The sequence below is a fragment of the Diceros bicornis genome, chromosome 3 (assembly GCF_020826845.1).
Source record: "Diceros bicornis minor isolate mBicDic1 chromosome 3, mDicBic1.mat.cur, whole genome shotgun sequence".
NCBI lineage: Eukaryota > Metazoa > Chordata > Mammalia > Perissodactyla > Rhinocerotidae > Diceros > Diceros bicornis.
This window is the reverse complement of record NC_080742.1, coordinates 46310366-46329306: the sequence shown is the minus strand read 5'-3', so window position 1 is coordinate 46329306 and position 18941 is coordinate 46310366.

The window sequence follows — 18941 nt, the reverse complement described above, 5'->3', positions numbered from 1 at the left end:
ATGAAAGGAACCTTTTAGCCTTCAAGTGAATGGACAGCATGGCAATGTCCAGACTATTGTAGCAGCACCCCTCTGCAAGCACAGTGAATTTAGGGCAATCTATTGACCATTTCCTGTTGACATCTCTTCCAACAACATGAATCTCTTCAGTGTGGTTTCCCAGTAGTCTCAGCCAGCTCCTTCCCAAGAAACCAACACACAGACTTTTGTGGAGGCCAACGGAAATATCCCTGTCCTGGAGACATGCTGCCTTGTTAGGACTTGCAGCTCTCAGCAACATCGACCTTCTTATCACTGTAATCTGGAAAAGCACATGCTGTTCTCAACAATCTTGGCAACAGGCTTTATGAGAAAATTTTGTGGAAATTGTCTTTTCCAGTTATAGCTAAACCATCGGGTCAAATTCTATTTTGCACTCAAGATCTGCTGATGAAAACCGTTGCAAAACCTGCAGTATCCAGAGATAAAGTTCTCTAAACTCTTAATCATGTGCAATTCAGAAGAGAAGCAGAATAGGGGAGCAGTTTTAAGAAGGGATATTGATCAGATTGTTTAGGTTCTTTTCCTAGCTCCAACAGGTACTAGCTCTAAGGTCCAGAAAAGTATTATACTTCTCTCTTCTTCAGTTTTCTTTTCTGTAAGACAAATACTTACCTTGTGGATTTGAGGATTAAATGAGAAATGCATGCAAAGCACAGTGCCTGGCATTTTGTGAGTTCTCAATGAATATTGGCTATTATTATTATGTTTATTATTTTCCCAGCATTTGTGGTGGCAGAAAATGTTGGTTGCCTACCCTATAGACATTTCCTGCTGCTCCATCTTCCTTGTAATCTGAGCATTGATTTTGTGTATTTATCTGGGAGCCACATGCTGATAAATCTTGACTGGAAACTTGCTCACTAATAAGGGGCTCCACTCTATTTCTTTCTTTCTTTTTTTTTGTTTTTTGTGAGGAAGATCAGCCCTGAGCTAACATCCATGCCAATCCTCCTCTTTTTGCTGAGGAAGACCAGCCCTGAGCTAACATCTATTGCCAATCTTCCTCCTTTTTTTTCCCCTTTTTCTCCCCAAAGCCCCAGTAGATAGTTGTATGTTGTAGTTGCACATCCTGCTAGTTGCTGTATGTGGGACGCTGCCTCAGCATGGCCAGACAAGCAGTGCATCGGTGCGCGCCCAGGATCCGAATCCGGGCCACCAGTAGCAGAGCGTGCGCACTTAACCGCCAAGCCACGGGGCTGGCCCCCCCTCTATTTCTGAGCGTATAAGGAGATCGCACTTCCCCATCTGCTTGAAGGTAGGCATGGCCATGTGACTTGGTGTGGCCTATGAAATAAGAGAGATTATGTTTGTCACCTCCACCAATGACACTCCAGATAACGAAAGTCCCAAGAGAGGACAATGGGTGCAGAAACCCCTGCCAAAATATGATTGATGTATAGCATGAATGAAAAACAAACTTTCCAGCTTCACACCACTGAAATGGTTGAAATTGGTTGTCATCTGTTACCATTGCTTTATTTAACTAATCTCAGCTGGTATAGAAGAGCAAACTCCATAAAACCTATTTCACTATTTGATAATTATTTTGTACAGTATCCTTTTGTCATTAAAATTTTTTTCATTTTCATATTATTTTTCAGAAATTATTTTTACTGCAATCAACTGGTTTTTATGCAAATTCCCAGAAATTATTAGTTCATAGTTGTTTTGTTTATATCATATTGCACTGACTTTTGCTTTTGCCATTGTGAATTTTCTTTTGTGAGACTGCTATTTCTAACGAGCTCAATTTGCTTGTGTCAAAATTTGCAGAAATAAATTCCAATAGGAAGATGTGAAGGTTCTGTAATTTTCTAATTAATAATAAAGATTTAGTAGAAAGAGAGAAGTATGTAGAACAGACTCTAGGACTAGATTGACAGGTTCCAAACCTGCCTCCGCCACTGCCTGCTGTGTCACTTGGGATGTTACTTAACTTCTGCGTGTTTCTCTGCTTTCATCTATAAAAAGGGATAATATTAGCATCTAACTCAAAGGATGTTTTATAATATCTTATGATAATTCTATGATTAATCCTATGAGTTAATAAATTACTTTTTTTAAAGCTCTTAGAATAGTGCTAAGCTTATAAAAGCTGTATAAGTATTTTTAAGCAAATAAAACGTACAAGCTTAACTACCGTCGATTTATTTTTTATAGTTTATTTGTACAATGTATAATTCTTACTTGCTCTGTTCTTGTGACTATAAATTCTATCAACAAGATATAGATTTTTGTCAGTTTTTAAATTATAAAACATTTATCATGAATAGAATAGTTATGTTGATTATTTTTACTAGTAATATTTATTAAAAATTATTTAAAATATTGTATGTAACTTTTAGCTAAATCATGAGAAAACTGTAAATAATTCTTTCCAAATATTTTAGGATTATTCTGTGTCCAAGATTGGCTTATTGCATTGCAAGTATAATTTTCTGTAGACTTTGAATCAGTTTGTAGTCTGGGTCCTGTTGAAGCAAAAAGCAAGCAGCAGAGTCAAAATGTTAGGTCAAATAGCACTGAGGTCAAAACAGCAGACTAGAAAGAGTAGGATCAAAATTTCCTACTTTTTTTTCACATACGTGTGCATCTTCCACACATTCATTCAATCATCGTTTAGTTGTCCAACAGATGGTAAATGAGTGCCTGCTACATGCCAGCCACTGTTCTAGCCACTGGAGATACAGCAGCAAACAAAAGACAAAGCCCTTGTCTCATGGAACTTGCATAGGGGGGTGGAGGGGACTTAAGTGGGGGGGAAATAGACAAAAGCAAATAAATAAATAAGTAAATACATATATTAATAAATAAACATGTAGAAGTAATAAGCGCTCTGGAGAAAAATAAAGCGGAGTAGGGAAGATGAGCAGTGCCTGGGTGTGAAATAGGGAAGGCAAGAGAGCAAGCTGAATGTGTATATGGAGGAAGAGTACTCCATATGGAGGGACAGCTCAAAGACCCTGAGATGGGAGATTGCTTGGTTCCTCTTAGGTAGAGCAGTGATATGCAGGACCTAGTAATGCATTGTTTGACTTTCATTCTGCATGAGATGGGAAGATAATAGATGTTTTCAGGCAGGGGAGTGGCATTATCTGAGTGAATGGACTATCGAACTAGACTGCCTCAATTGAGTCTTGGCTCCTTGACCTGTCAGCTGGGCGACTTTGGGCAAGTTATTTTTTTCTCTGTGCTTCTGTTTTTTTACTTGTAAAGTGGGATGATGATGGCCCCTGCCACATGAGATTAGAAGTAGGATCAAATAATTAATATTTGTAAATTGCTTTGAATGGTTCCTGGCACATTTTAAATGCTATGGAAATGTTTGCTACATGAATAAAGGTATTTTGAAAAGTATCATTTTGACTGTGGTATGGATAATTTATCATGTGTATGGGTATTACATGGAAAACACTATGTGACTAATATTCAACTCCAATGTTATTTAAATATGGATTGTGGTCTGATTCATGAAGTATCAAAGACGTAATTAAGAAGGCAAGAAGCACTGTGTGGAAAGAATGATTAGTTTGGAATGAGAAGACCTAAACTTCCAATGTTACTTGTTCAAGGAGGTTCTGACTTATCCAAAGTCATATAGTTGGACCATGTTTGGGTTCTGTGATTTTCATATTTAGAATTTAATTTAGATAATATAAGATTTTTTTCAATAAATGATTTGAAATGGAACAGTGTCTTTGCTTTTCCCCTTCTTGGGGAATATTGTGGCAGTGGGTATGTGGAGGTGGGGTACCATAGTAACATCCAGATGAATATGAGGGAACCTGCGAAGATGTCTGGGCTGGTGGCCTGCTTTCCAGGGAGCACCTTTAGGCCACCCTACACATTTACCCTGGTTACACATCCTGATTCAGAGCCAAAATGCAGCATTAGCAGAGGGAGGTTTCTAGATATATGAAATTGTGGGAAAGTCTCCTAGTTCCTCATAGCCTACACTGACATGCAAGGGATTCAGAGGGAATGAGGGTATGAGGGAATCCTCATGAATCCTATGTATGCATGTGTGTGTGTATGTGCATGTATAACTACCTAGAAGGAATTTGATACTTTTACTTGGAAAAGTTAATGTTTTTCTCTCTTGTTATCTAGTAGCGTATGGCTTGAGAACAAGATCAAATCAGTAATAGAACAAAATAAATCTACCTTTTCTTTGTATATGTTCTTTTAAGAGAAAAGTTTGCTGGACATCTCCATATGTAGCCAATTTAATTTATAATATTTTACTTGTCTTCCTGGTTGAAATAGTGATTGTATAAGCTAAGTTTTTGTTTGTTTGGTTTTTCTTTTTCTGTTTGTTTGTATGAAAGGAAGCTAGATATTAGTTTACTTGCAAATCTCAAAAAGCATTTTCAACTTCATAGAGTGTAGATATTTAACATATTTAAAGAGTCTTACTGTAGTAAGTATAGAAACAGCAATTTGTGGAACATATAAATTAGTGGCAGAAGATGATATACATACATATACACACATACATATATGTCTGTCTATGTATGTATGTATATATCTATTATCTGTACTTGAACCCAAGCATTTCACTTATAACTACTCCTGTAAAATGTTATCTACCTTTGAAAGCATTGATTCCTAAGATTTTAGGGTCAATCAACTTTTTGAGAATCTGATAAAAGCTAAAGACCCTATTTCTGAAAATAAACATCCCACCAAATTTTACATACATTTTTAATGATACTCTGAAATGTAGCCATACATTCACATGATACCCTTCTAGCAGCCATAAACAAACTATTTCTAATTCACTTTTTGGTCTTGTATACATTTTGACACTATGTTAGCTGACTCAAATTTGTATCCGTTTTGCTACAAGTTTCAGTACTAGGAATTTCTTTTGTCAGTAATGCTGAAGAATGTTTATTTTTTAGGTCATTCGGGTCTCCCCCTTAATTGACACTTATCACCCTATATTCTACTTGCCAATTCAAATGTCTGTCTCCTCTTCTAAACCATAAACCTCTCAAGGGCAGTGACAGGGTCTAGTTTCAAGAAGTGTCTTCAGCCTCCAAGACCATGTCTGGCCTTAGTAGACCCTTAATAAATACTTCTTGAATAGCAAATAAGCAAAGTATTGTTCTCATTAAACACTCAAGAAAGCTGAAGTTGTATGAGATTCAGTGATTTGCCCAAAGTCCAACAGCTAATAAGTGATATAGTTGATATGACACTCAAGTCTGATAACTCCTCATCCAAGAAGTTTTCTAAAACATTACTTGTCAGAAATAAAAAAGATGAGCTGAAGAATAAGTCATTGCCAACATGTGCACCCTTGTCAGAGATAAAGTCTCAGCAGCTTGGGACTGACCATGAGGATGGAGTGTAACTGTGCGAAGTCCCATCATATGGGTCCCAAAGGGGAAAGGGAAGGGAATCTGAGGTCAAGAGACGCTACTAGAGAGTAATATAATACATATGTTAGAAAACTCTGTTATATTCTTAAAAACAATGGCACTCTTAGGATGTGTATTGATTCAAAAAGTGGTATAATCTCCTTAAAAATTAAAGTATTTAAGAACATGGGATCCTTTGGGTCTTAAGTGTCTTCTGCTTTCGTTACTTTAAGAAACATCTCTTCTGACATAAGATTGCATGCCCAGTTAACTGGTTAACTGGTTGATCCCAGATAAATATTCTTATTGCTCATGCCTCCCACCCACACACCCACCCAATTTCCACAAAAGAGATCTCTTTAATGTTTTGTTCATGACATGTCTGTGTTGTTCCATAATTTTTACATAGAGTGATAATCATGTTCCTCCTTGTTTTATAAATGATAATGTTGCATGTTTGTGAAAAGAAAAGGTGAACTTCATTGATGCCTTAGTCTTTATCAACTTAATCAACTTGAGTTGATCAAGATGGTTGCCTTATGGTGAGTGGCACAGAAGACCCAAAGTGTCTTGTTTAATAGCTGAAATAACACTTTGAGTCACTGATTGGTTTTCTTGTTTTATTTCTATTTAAATTTCTATAAGAAGGCCTCCTGAAATTTGCCACATCTCTCAAATTAGAAAACCAGCCAAGAGAAGATGTTTCTCAGAAAAGCCAGCCACTGATGTGAGCAAAATCAATTTTAACATATTACAGTAAATTTATTTTGAAGAACGATCACTTATTTAGCATGGACAACTTCTAAATGAAAAAGGTTGAGAGGATGCTGTTCAGAGAATAGTCTAACATTTAGAGGAATTTCAGTTATTTCCTGTTTTGGGAATGCATGAAATACGCAGGAAAGTTGTGCTTTTGTTGACTTTGGTTGAAAATCTATTTGATTTTAAAGGTCTTTTCAGTTTCCTAAATGATTCATTTTGAAGTCTGACATTAAGAAAGCATTAGGAAAATATTGAGGAAAGAGAGGCTTGCTATATCTAACCCTGGGGCATTTGACATCCATCTCTGTCTCTCTTTTTAAGTTAATGTCTTACTCTTTAGATAATCATCTGTTGACAGTGAACATTCACTGTCAAAAATCAGCAGCAGCATTTGTGAAATACCTCTTTATGTATAAGTATGTTCATAACGTGTGATCATGAATAAATTTGTTTTTAGGATTGGACTAAACCATAGGTAGTGTGAGCTTTTGAGGGGAGGTAACTTTATTTAGGATATGTCACAGATTTCTTATTGAGAAGCCTATTCACACCAGCATCCTCCAGTGCCTGAGATGGCCATCATTGCCGTTATAAGGAAGTTACCACTTTTTATTGACAGATATAGAGGTCTGCAATGTACTGCATATACACACTCACACACACACACAAGACACTAAATTAAAGGGAAATTTAAAGAACTAAGAAAAACTTGTAAGAATAATTGTTAAGATACCTACAGGGAAAAATCAAGTGTTATCAAAGACTTAAAGTCATTCCAAGCATGTGTCAAGTTTCGAAAGTTGGTCTAAAATTAACATTTTTTTGTTACTTGGAAGGGTAAAAAATTAAAGCATTAGTTCCCATTAGCTCAACAGCACAACTGCTTTGTCAGATTAGCTGTCCTGATCAGACAAGGGCACTGACAAAAGAGAACATGGAGCATGTGTGTTTATTTATTTGTTTCTCTGTTGGGGCCTGGAGGAAGCTAGGGGAGAAAGAGTATCTGTAACAGTCTAGATTATGCAGCTTTGAGTGTGAAGTATAGGCTGAGATGAAGAGCCTGGAGTGGAGATTTCAAGAGGGGAGTGAGCAACGCCAATCAACATTGTGGTTTTCTTTAACACTGTGTTGAGCTCCAGCCTGCAGAGAAGGTTGACCTCAACAAAGGGACAAGTGGGACTTGAGTGTGTTCTCAGGGGACACTAGAACTAGGTGGGGCTAGACCAACATCACTACCATTTTCTCTTTGTTTGCCAGGCAGGTGGAAAAGGCATCGTGAAAGAGTAATTTGAACAGAAACAAAAATGGAGGGATGGTGATGGACTGAGAGAAAGAGGGTTTTCCATATAAAATACTGAGAGAGAATACTTGAGAGAAAGGAGGTCTTTATAATAGTCAAAGGGGGTACTGACGATGTGCTAAGCACTTCTATAAGTGTTTTTCTCATGAAATCTTTAAGATAACCCTGTGAGATGGATCCTCTATTATTTTCTCCATCTTATAGAGGAAAACATTGAGGCTTAAGGATATTGAGTAACTTTCCTACAGTCTTTAATGTCTTTAAAGACATTTAAAGCTGGCATGACACATAAAGCTGGCAAGTAGCAGAGGTAGGATTGAAACCTAAGGAAGGTCAAGGCAGTTTTAATTAAATGTCCAAAGGGGAACGTGGTGTGAAAGGGAGATTTTTTTTTTTTTAAATCATTTGTAACTCTACAGGGTAGAAGTAGGAATGAATGTGAAGTTAGACAAAAAGGTGGATTGCAGTGCATCATATGGAAAGGCTTTCTGAAATTTGATTAGTCCTAGGGAAAAGGACTCCTTTGTGAAACAGTGAGCGTCCTAATATTAGACACATTAAAGTGGAGATTAGATGGCCATGTGTTAGAGGAGCTATAGAGGAATTTCGGATTTGAGTGGGAATGGTAGATCAGACGACCTTCAAATTCCTGTGAGTGAAAATTACTACCCTGTGATTTCCTTAATGTCAGGGTCCATATGCATTTTGAGGCCTAGAAAATAAGAGTTCAATCTCAGGTAACTCTGATCTTCCTGGGAGCTGAGATAAAAAGAGAAAAGGTATTCTCAGTTTCATAGAAAATGATTTTATTAGGAGATGTAAACCTTTTCTTTGCTCTCATCTCAGGGGGCAATTGAATTTAGTTGTTAGGCTCAGTCAGTGGAGGAAGTATGGTATAGCATGGGCTTTAAAAATATAAATATTGTCAATCACATTTGCATGTGTATCTTTGTGTCATGGATCATCACCATCTTTAATTGACATCCAGGGCCCAGTTTTTGACACACGTATAAGTGTCCGTATAAGATCTATACAGTCAGGGATAGACCAACTTTATAACACAAAACAAGGAGGAATCATACTTAACCCTGCTTGGTTGAGCAAAATGAAACAGTGACTATGGGTCTTATGGGTTATGTATCTAAAAGCAATGGACTGTTATCCAGCTATTGGAGAAATAAAGCAAATGGAATATAATGCAGATATGAAGATAGAAAACATGATTATTAATTCTAATTTTTTGGCAATTAAATAGAAAATTAAAAAAATTTTATTGATAAGGTTCTAAGGAATAAGGAAAACTTTTAACCACAAAAATCTCATACACCTTTATTGGGAGTGAGACCTACTGATTTAGTTTAATTAAGCAAATTAAAAAAAAATTATTCTGCATAAAACCCTGGATTTGCCCCTGAAGAAGACATAAAATGAGACACAGTCTCTACTTCAAGCAGTTTACCCTTTTGTACAGAATCAATCAAATGAGCCAATAACTCTAATATATATAACTGGGGTATAAACAAAGTACAGTGAGTTTCAAAGGACAGAACGCTCACTTCCTGTTTGAGGTGGGGAAAAGATATGGCTTTGTGGGAGAAATGACATTTGAAAAATGAATGGGATATCTACGGGTGAAAAAATGGAGAGAGAGCCTACCAGGTAGACAGATGATTAAAGGCAAGATGATAGGCAAGTGTGAGTCAGTTCTGAGAAAGTGTGCCAGCTAGAGTGGAGCATAGGTATATGAAGAGTTAAGAACCAGGAGATAGTTCTGGAGATGCAGGCTGAAGCCAAGCATAGTGAGTCTTCTGGACTAGGCTAACGGATGTGGATCTGTTTTCACAGGTGATGAAAGGTCATTAATGTGTGGAGTTGAGGGGTGGTAGGGTCAAAGGGGTGCACAATGTTGTGTGCAGATTGTGCACTGCAAATCTTAGATGATGCCATTCACCGGGTAACTCCGTATATTTCTATATATATTATGACCATGTTTTAGTCATCATATGTATATTACATTATGACAATTTTCCTGACAGGTGGAAGTCAAGTGTCTTGAAGATGGGATGCCTTTTTTGTTTTCAACAAAAGCACCATATGGGCTAGTGATAGCCTGTGACAGCTGTGCTATAGGTAGATGCATCTTAAAGGGGAAGATAGGACCAATTGATTCAAGGAGAGACTGGAGGCTTTGACAATAGTAAACACCAAAAATAGGAGCTTAGTTTGGAAAAGAATGGCTGATGTAGAATCTAGGTGGGAGGCAGTGGAAGAGGGACCCACACATGACTTGAAATATGGGTGACAGGCAGTGGTGGTAAATAGGAAATAGAAAAGTGAGAAGGGAGATTTATTGAGGTAGGGGAAAGGGAGGTAGATGGAGGGCAGAGATGAAAGGCTCCATTTTGAACACATTTTGGAGCCAGACATGTTAGCTGAACATGCAGGTTGGAGGTGTTAGCCATTAGGCTGAAATGTTGGTCTGGAGGGCAGGGCAGGAGTTGGGCTAGAGTCATCTACATAAAACTGACTGCTGAGGTAACAGGAGAGCCCTTAGAGAGAGGAGAACAGAACATAACTGGTGTCAGAAGCAATCCTTCTTCTTATCACATTTTGATCTCTGACTCCCAAAGAATTAGGAATAAATCTTTCAAAAGGAGCCTGCTTTCTTACTAATGTGGTTGTTGGATAGTGTGTTTCCTTTCTGGTTCCTGCCAACCATCAAACACAGTCAGAACACCAGCTTTTATACATAAACATGTCATTTTTTCACTATAAGATTAGATAGGAGTGTCGGCAGGAGAGGCTTTCTAACCAAAGGAAGAATTATTGGTGACTTGGTAATGTTTTAATGGGGAAATAGAAGCACAGAAGTCAATTATAAAATGCAATCAACTCCTAGCTCAAGAAAGAAAGCAATGGCAAAAACCATCTAAAAGCATTTTTATTTGATCCTATTATGCACTATACGTGGCTCCATATTTTCATCTGTGTTTTTCTATCTTTTTTTTTTTTTTTTTGTGAGGAAGATCAGCCCTGAGCTAACATCCATGCCAATCCTCCCCTTTTTGCTGAGGAAGACTGGCCCTGGGCTAACATCTGTGCCCATCTTCTTCCACTTTATATGGGACACTGCCACAGTGTGGCCTGACAAGCGGTGCATTAGTGCATGCCTGGGATCCGAACCCCAGGCCGCCAGCAGCGGAGCGCATGCACTTAACCGCTATGCCACGGGGCCGGCCCCTCTCAGTGTTTTTCTTAATCTGATGTGAATGTTAATGTACATTTTGTAAGGCCGTAAAATTGGTGTTAAGAAAAGATAGTCAAGAAGTGCATTGGATGGCAGAGAAGCAATTAGGAGATGAAAATGTTTGCCTTATGTAAGCCTTATGTAGAGGAAGACTTATTCTAATGGCTGTCCTGGGCTTCTCTTCCCGTGTTTTTAGACTGTCTGGCAGGAATATTTCCTGGTGTCAGTGCTCTCATACTTGCTAGAAAGACCCCAGCAGTCAATAAGCCATCAATGTTCAGAAGGTAAGGTGGAAGTTGACACTCAAATACAATTTATCTACTCACCCCTTTCCTATTTTATGCTATTTTAATGGACACAGGGGTCCAGTCTAATCTGTGTCATAAAATATTAGTTCTTCTGTATCTTCAGGAAATATGGGTCATCATCAGTATTTTCTTGATATATCATTTTAAATTCCTAACATGACAATGTTTTATTTGTTTTCTGGACTTTTCAGGGAAGTAGAAAAGTATTGTGTGCCAGCATCTTTAGGTTGGTAGAGGAAAATTTGATATTATATCAATCTATTTGAAACATTTTGATCACCTCAGCTGCATATTATATGACTATTATTGACACTCAGTTCTCTAGCTGATATTCCCATTGAACTAGAGTGACTTTTTTCTTTAATGTAGTAAGCTTTTTTTAAGAATGTTATTGGTGTAGTAGGGAGATTAAATGAAATATTTAATCTTAGCACTTTGACCTACAAAGAACATTTAATGTAGATTATTATTTATAAAATAAAATCAAAGAAGGGAAAACTTGGGCCTTATAAACAGTATTTGGGGTGTAAAGTTCATGAATTTGATTGTACTTTTAAAAATATAATAGTTGGAAACATTAAATCTATCTAAACAAAGATGTTCTTATTAGTATGGTGAACTGGTCTCACAAATATTTAAATTTGAATAATCTCATTTTCTCATCCCTTTAGAAACTATTCTAAATTATTATCCTATATTTTTCTATTTAACAGATTAAAAGATGGGCCAGATCTCATATTATTGAAAAGGGAATGTATTTGGTACATAACTCTTCATAAATTATAGAAAGCTGTGAATTGGGTTATTTCCCTCAATACTGTGAGTTTCCGTTAAGAGAAACTAAACCAACAAACAGACATCAATATGCACTTAAACACACCATGTAGGCCCTTGAATTAAAGATAGCTCTTGAGCTGTATTTTGTCAAGAATATAATATGTGTATATCTTTAGTTAATGCAGTTTACCCAGCTGGTATTTTATAAATATTTACTCATGTCGGTGACAACTGACAAAATTAGTCAGTGTGTGCAAAAATATAATTTTCTTAAGAATTTAAATCAGGTAAAAATTCAGAAGAGAAAATTAATGGCTGTTGGATGTATTACAGAAATGACTGCAAAATTAACCTGGAAAAAAAGAAAACATACCTGGTTCCCAGGCGACAAAATTAAATCCCATTTTCATTTAGAATATTTAAAAACATTACAAATATTTTTAGGTTTCTTTTTAATTTCATTTAAAAATACTTTGGGACTTCCCAGTCCAGAGTAAGTCTGGAGGCCAGAATATTAAAACCTTTTGGGTAAAAGTTTTGCTTTCAGACTTCCCCAAGGATGTTGTGAAATCTCTTGGGAACAAACTTGCAGAATTATAGAGATGTTCTTCCAAACTTTCACTCGACCCTGACAGCCTGCTTTTTGATGTTTTTTCCTGCTACTGAGTAAAATGTAGAACAGTCAACCAGTCAACCAACTAAACAAACAAACAAACAAAGGCTAGATCTGTAGAAATGTATAATTTGTGAAATTGCCTATAGTAAATGCCTCAAAAAATATGGTTTGAAGCATGAGTGGCTGGTGATGCTGAGAACATAAAAGAATTACATTTTCTTATTTTCTCTGGTTGATACCATATGACCTGATCTTTTTATCCATTGCTCTTCTGTTTTTCTTTAGCAAAAACCACATGTACAACTAACTAGGAAACTAAACTCTCTGTATGATTGTTATGGACTGAACTGTATTCCCTCCAAATTCATGTGTTGAAGGCCTAACCCCCATTACCTCAGAATATAAGTCTATTTGGAGATAAGGCTTTTACAGAGGTAATTATCGGTAACTGAGGCCATTAGGGTTGGCTCTAATCCAATCTGACTGGTGCCCTTATAAGAAGAAGAGATCAGGACATACAGAGAGAGAGACATCAGGGATGCATGTGCACAGACAAAAGGCCATCTGCAAACCGAGGAGAGAGACCTCAGGAGAAACCAAACCTGCTGACATCTTGATCTTGGACTTTCAGGATCTAGAACTGTAAGAAAAATACCAGTCTGTGGTATTTTCTTATGGCATTTCTAGCAAACTAATACAGTGATAATGAACTAAGTACTAAGTCTTTGAAGAAAAAGCATCGAGTCATTTAAATCTCTTATAAAGGTACACATCCTTGCATTTGAGCCACAGGTTCCTGTGTATACTGTTTACTTATGTAACAATTCTGGTTTCCTATCATGTTACTCTTATTTAACAACATATAAATGTGGACATTTGTTCAACTGATCACTTCTTTCATTTCACCTGGACTACTTGCTGTTCCTTTTGTACACCTCCAAGTGTATGTTGCAGGAAAACATCTGTGAAAAAATTGGATTTGAATTCTCTCTTCACTTTTTAAAAATTGTGGTAAAAAACACATAGAAAATTTACCATCTATATCATTTTTCAGTGTACAGTTCAGTAGTGCTAAGTGTACTCTCATTGTTGTACAGTGGATCTACAGAACTTTTTGTATATGGCTTTTCATATATGGCCTTATTATGTTGAGGTTGTTTCCTTCTAGTCCTAGTTTGTTGAGTGTTTTTATGATGAATGGGTGTTGAATTTTGTCAAATGCTTTTTCTTCATCAGTTGAGATCATGTGGTTTTTGCCCTTCATTTTGTTAATGTGGTATACTGCATTGACTGATTTTTCTATGTTAAACCATCCTTGCATTGCAGAAATAAATCACACTTGGTTGTGATGTATAATCCTTTTAATGTGCTGTTGAATTTGGTTTGCTATTATTTTGTTGAGGATTTTTGCATCAATATTCATCAGAAATATTAGTTTGTAGTTTTCCTTCCTTGTAGTGTGTTTCCTGGCTTTGGTATCAGGGCGATGCTGACCTTATAAAATGGGCTTGGAATTATTCCCTCGTCTCTTTGTTGGAAGAGTTTAAGAAGGATTGGGATTAATTCTCCTTTAAATGTTTGGTATTATTCACCTGTGGAAGCCATCTGGTCCTGGGATTTTCTTTATTGGGAATTTTTTGATTACTGATTCATTCTCTTTATTAGTTATAGTTCTGTTCATATTTTCTATTTCTTTAAGATTCAGTCTTGGTAGGTTGTATGTTTCTAGGAATTCATTTATTTCTTTTAGGTTGTCTAGTTTGTATAATTGTTCATAATAGTCCCTTATGATCTTTTTTATTTCTGTGGCATTAGCTATAATGTCCCCTCTTTCATTTCTGATTTTAGTTGAGCCTTCTCTCTTTTATCTTAATCTGGCTGTTTATCAATTTTATTTGTCTTTTTTTTTAGAAAATCCACTTTGTAATAGCTGTGAGAACATGTTACTTAAACTCTTGGAGTTTTCATCTGTAAAATGGGCATATCACGTATTGTGCCAGGTTGCTGTACCCTACTTACATTATTTCATTCCACTTTTTACTGTCACATAGTTGGTGCTTAATAAATAGTAGTTGGTATTATTTTTAATTATTTAAATAAGAGAGAGATTTCTCTCCCTCTGTAGATCACAAATCCCTTTCTCATTCCTTTTCGAAATAATCATGAACTCTAAGCTTTACACGTATTATTAGCATTCACTTCTTTGGAATTTTGAATCTTGCTGCTGGTTTGCCTTGTATTGTTCTTATACAATTCTCCTTTTGATTGTATGGCCATTCCGTGCACATGTTTAACTCAGTAAGGATAGATTACTTCCAGAAGCCTTTCATTATTCATTTCCTTATATCTGACCATGGGTTGATACCTTACTAGCAGAATTTTTCCCTGAAGTCAGTGTTTTTCCAACTGTGTTTTCTATTAAGTGGGATAATTTCATGGTCATTCATATACTATGGGATGCCATTTTAATATAACTGTCCTGTAAATTTAAAAAACTTGAATAAAGTGAAAGCTTATTTATTCCCTATGTACCTGTTTTTAGTAGATGTGGTTTCAATATTTAGGATGGAAGCAAATATAGCCTTTTTTTTGTGGACTACTTTTCATGTGTGTTGGTTGGGATGGCTCTTGTTTGATTTACAGCTTGATTAAACATAGCTGAGTTTTAATTTTGACCTGATTAAGCTATCTGAAAACAATTATAGGCATGGATAATGCCTATTAGAATTTTTCTTGTCAAATCCCAATCCCACAGCAGTATTTGGCTTTATGAACAAAGGGAAAATCCTTTGATTCCCCCAGGTGGAAAATTATATACAGTGAATTTTATTGTCATTGTTGTTAGCCATTGATTATCCTGTAAATCATGGAGGATAAAGCATTTACCCTTGGAGGGTGAAGAATGGGATTTGGGTACGGAGAGAGGAAATATAACATAATCACACTTTCTTAAAGTTATACAAATTAATTGCAAAACTATTAGTGAATTCAGCATTTCCTATTTTAAACCTTATTATCTAGTTTAAAGCTATTCATTTAATATTGCATTGTAATATTGCAGACATTTGATTTAGAATTGTAACAATCAGCTTTTGCTGTGTCAACAATCTTCAAATTTCAGAGGCTAATGACAATAAATATTAATTTCTTGCTCATGTTACATGAGGGCTGTGAGTTGGCCATAGCTTTGTTGGTATCAGCTGGGCTTCATGTATCTTCTAATTCTTGCACCTTGGCTGGCGAGCAACCATTATGTGGGGCTTGCTCTTCTCATGGTAAGGAGAGGTCAAGGAGGACATAAGTAAACCACACAAACACATTAGATGCTCACATCCTGTTGACCAAAGCAGGTCACATGGCCCAGCCCCAAATTGGTGGGGCAGGGAAGAGAACTCTGCCTTCAGGAAAGCACAGCAAGAGTGAGGAGGGAATGATATGAACAGTAGTTCAATCTACCACAAGAACCTATCTTGAAAATACTGTGGACCCTTCCTGAGCAATCCCATAATAAGATCAACATGTCAGTTAGACTAGAAATAAATTGTTTCCAAGTCAGAGAATTTTAGAAACAAAAGATTTTTTTAAAATTATGGATTCCTTCATTCAAAGTGATATTGTATTTTGAGGCCCAAAAGTAAAAAGATTGAAGTGAGGCTGGGGGTCATAATGTCCTACTTGCTGACTGCTTCCTCTTGGCCTCCTTGCTTCCCCCACTACAGTTTTCTGGCAAACCCTAAGAGGATTCTGCAGAACATAGTTTGAAAATCACTAGGGCAGCGTTTCTTAATGCAGGCTCCACAGATATTTAGAGGTGTTAGGTTACAAAAAAATGTAAAACATTCTGTGTGGGTTGAAAAAAGTTAAGCAGAATTGCAGGAATTCTCAGAACATTTATTGTGTTAATGTTTCTTGTGAACTTCCAGGAGGGGAATATAGGTTTCAGAATTGCCCAAACTTTTTGTGAAGCAGCTTATGCTTTGGAACACATCTTAGGAATGGCTGCACTAGACAACTGCTCTTTTATTTAAAAAAGTATCTGGGGCAGAGACTCAAGATGGAACAACTGGTTGAGTTTTTCTTATCTAGTTAGTTGCAGAAATCAGATTAAAATTCAGGTCTCCTCACTCCCTTGCCAGGAGTCTTTGGTTGTGTTGCTGAGTTTGTTCCTATGACCAGGACATACTTTCGCAGTGATGTAGTGGTCATGGGGTATTTTAACCTTTGTGAACAATAGGCCTGGTGAATGCCTCTGTTAGGGTACAATACGGAAGAAATTAAGTGACCATGAGTAACTGGTTTCACAAACAAAGTGAATGAAGGATTGTATGATCTGATCTGAAGCAACTGTTGGGATAAACCGCAACATTAGCAAATGCTCAGGGATTTTTTTTTCTCCAATGAATTGAAGGCTCCATTCATGAAGAAAATAATAGTTGTTGAAAACTGTAATTTTCCATAGTACGCAAACTTCTGCTCTTTTCTTTCCCTTTATCTTTTGTTCACAAGTAAATAACTGTTGTGAATCTGTATAATTTATGTCCTAGTTATTATTTGAAAAGTTCTCTAAGAGTGATGATATACCACTGTGGAGATAAGTTTGACCTAATTCTTATCGAGAATTTCATAGCTATTGTACATTCAGAGAGAGTAATCATTGTCAGTCTTATGTATCTAAGGAAAATCCATGATATCAGTTGGTGATGGAGAATAGAATGGAGGAGAGCCTTGTTCTTATATAATTACCTGTGATTTGAAAATTCAAAATTTCAAGTGGATTAAGATCTAAAAATGCATTAATAAATGGAAAATATCCAAGAGAATTAGGATAAACACTGGGTAGGAGTTGTTTCATGTCTTAAAATATCTATAAAGTAGAGAAAAGAACAACAAAATGAGTCACAAGAAAGAGAAATACTTTTTAACTTAGATTCTTTCATGAATATTGAGTAAGAGCAACTTCAGATTTTCCTCTATTCTTATACAGTAAGCATCCTATTGCTTTCATTTTTAACTTGATGGCTGAAAGAGGCAAGTGCAGTGTTTATAGTTTTTGAGCGTTTGCTTCAGGCATCAGTGATTGAAATTGCGAAAGAGCAAATATAAAATTTTCCAGGTGTGTATAAATAAAGACCATATGTGAAGATAAAGCTGTAATTAGAATACAGATTAAAGGATGACACTGATTTTTAAAATCTACAGTGTAGGTGAAACTTTGTTTAAGGTTAATACAGTGATCTCTGATTTCATTAGCTTTTGTGCACCTCTTGAATATTCCATTATTTAAAATAAGTAACATGCTTAGAGATGTCTTACCAACTAATTTCCAGTTTTGTAAAAGCCGTTCTAAGCTTTCCTTTTAAGATTTTGTTTTAGTGTCCCCCCATAAAGTCTGCATGTTTTCCTGGACTTGATTTTTTTCCCTCTCAAGCTAAAAAACCTAAACAAACCACTTTTTTTTTTATTGATGTCATAATAGTTTATAACATTGTGAATTCTTAGTTGTACATTCTTGTTTGTCAGTCACCATATAAATGCGACTCTTCACCCTTTGTGGCCACCCCCCAAGCCCCTTTCCCCTGGTAACCACCAAAATGTTCTCTCTGTCTGTGTGTTAGTTTTTCTTCCACATATGAGTGAAATCATGCAGTGTTTGTCTTTCTCTGTCTGGCTTATTTCGCTTAACCTAATATCCTCCAGGTCCATCCATGTTGTTGCAAATGGAACGATTTTGTCTCTTTTTATGGCTGAATAGTATTCCATTGTATATGTATACCACATCTTCTTTATCCATTCATCAGTCGAGGGACACTTGGGTCGCTTCTACTTCTTGGCTATAGTGAAAAATGCTGCAATGAACATAGGCGTGCATAAGCCTCTTTGTATTGTTGATTTCAGGTTCTTTGTATAGATACCGGGTAGTGGGATAGCTGAATCATAAGGTATTTCTATTTTTAATTTTTTGAGGGATCTCCATACTGTTTTCCATAGTGGCTGCACCAGTTTACATTCCCACCAGCAGTGAATGAGGGTTTTCTTTTCTCCACAACCTTCAACATTTGTTGTTTTTTATCTTGGTGATTATAGCCATTCCAACAGCTTTAAGGTGATATCTTAGTGTTGTTTTGATTTGCATTTCTCTGATGATTAGTGATGTTGAACATCTTTCTTGTGCCTATTGGCCATCTGTGTATCTTCCTTGGAAAAATGTCTGTTCATATCCTCTGCCCAATTTTTGTTTGAGTTTTTTGTTTTTTTGTTGTTCAGTTGTGTGAGTTCTTTATCTATTATGGAGATTAACCCTTTGTCAGATATATGCTTTGCAAATACTTTCTCCCAGCTGGTGGGTTGTTAAACAAACCACTTTTTTTTTATTGATGTCATAATAGTTTATAACATTATGAGATTTCACTTGTACATTATTATTTGTCAGTCACCATATAAATGTGCCCCTTCACCCCTTGTGCCTACCGCCTAACACCCTTCCACCTGGTGACCACCAAACTTAAACAAACCACTTTTAATT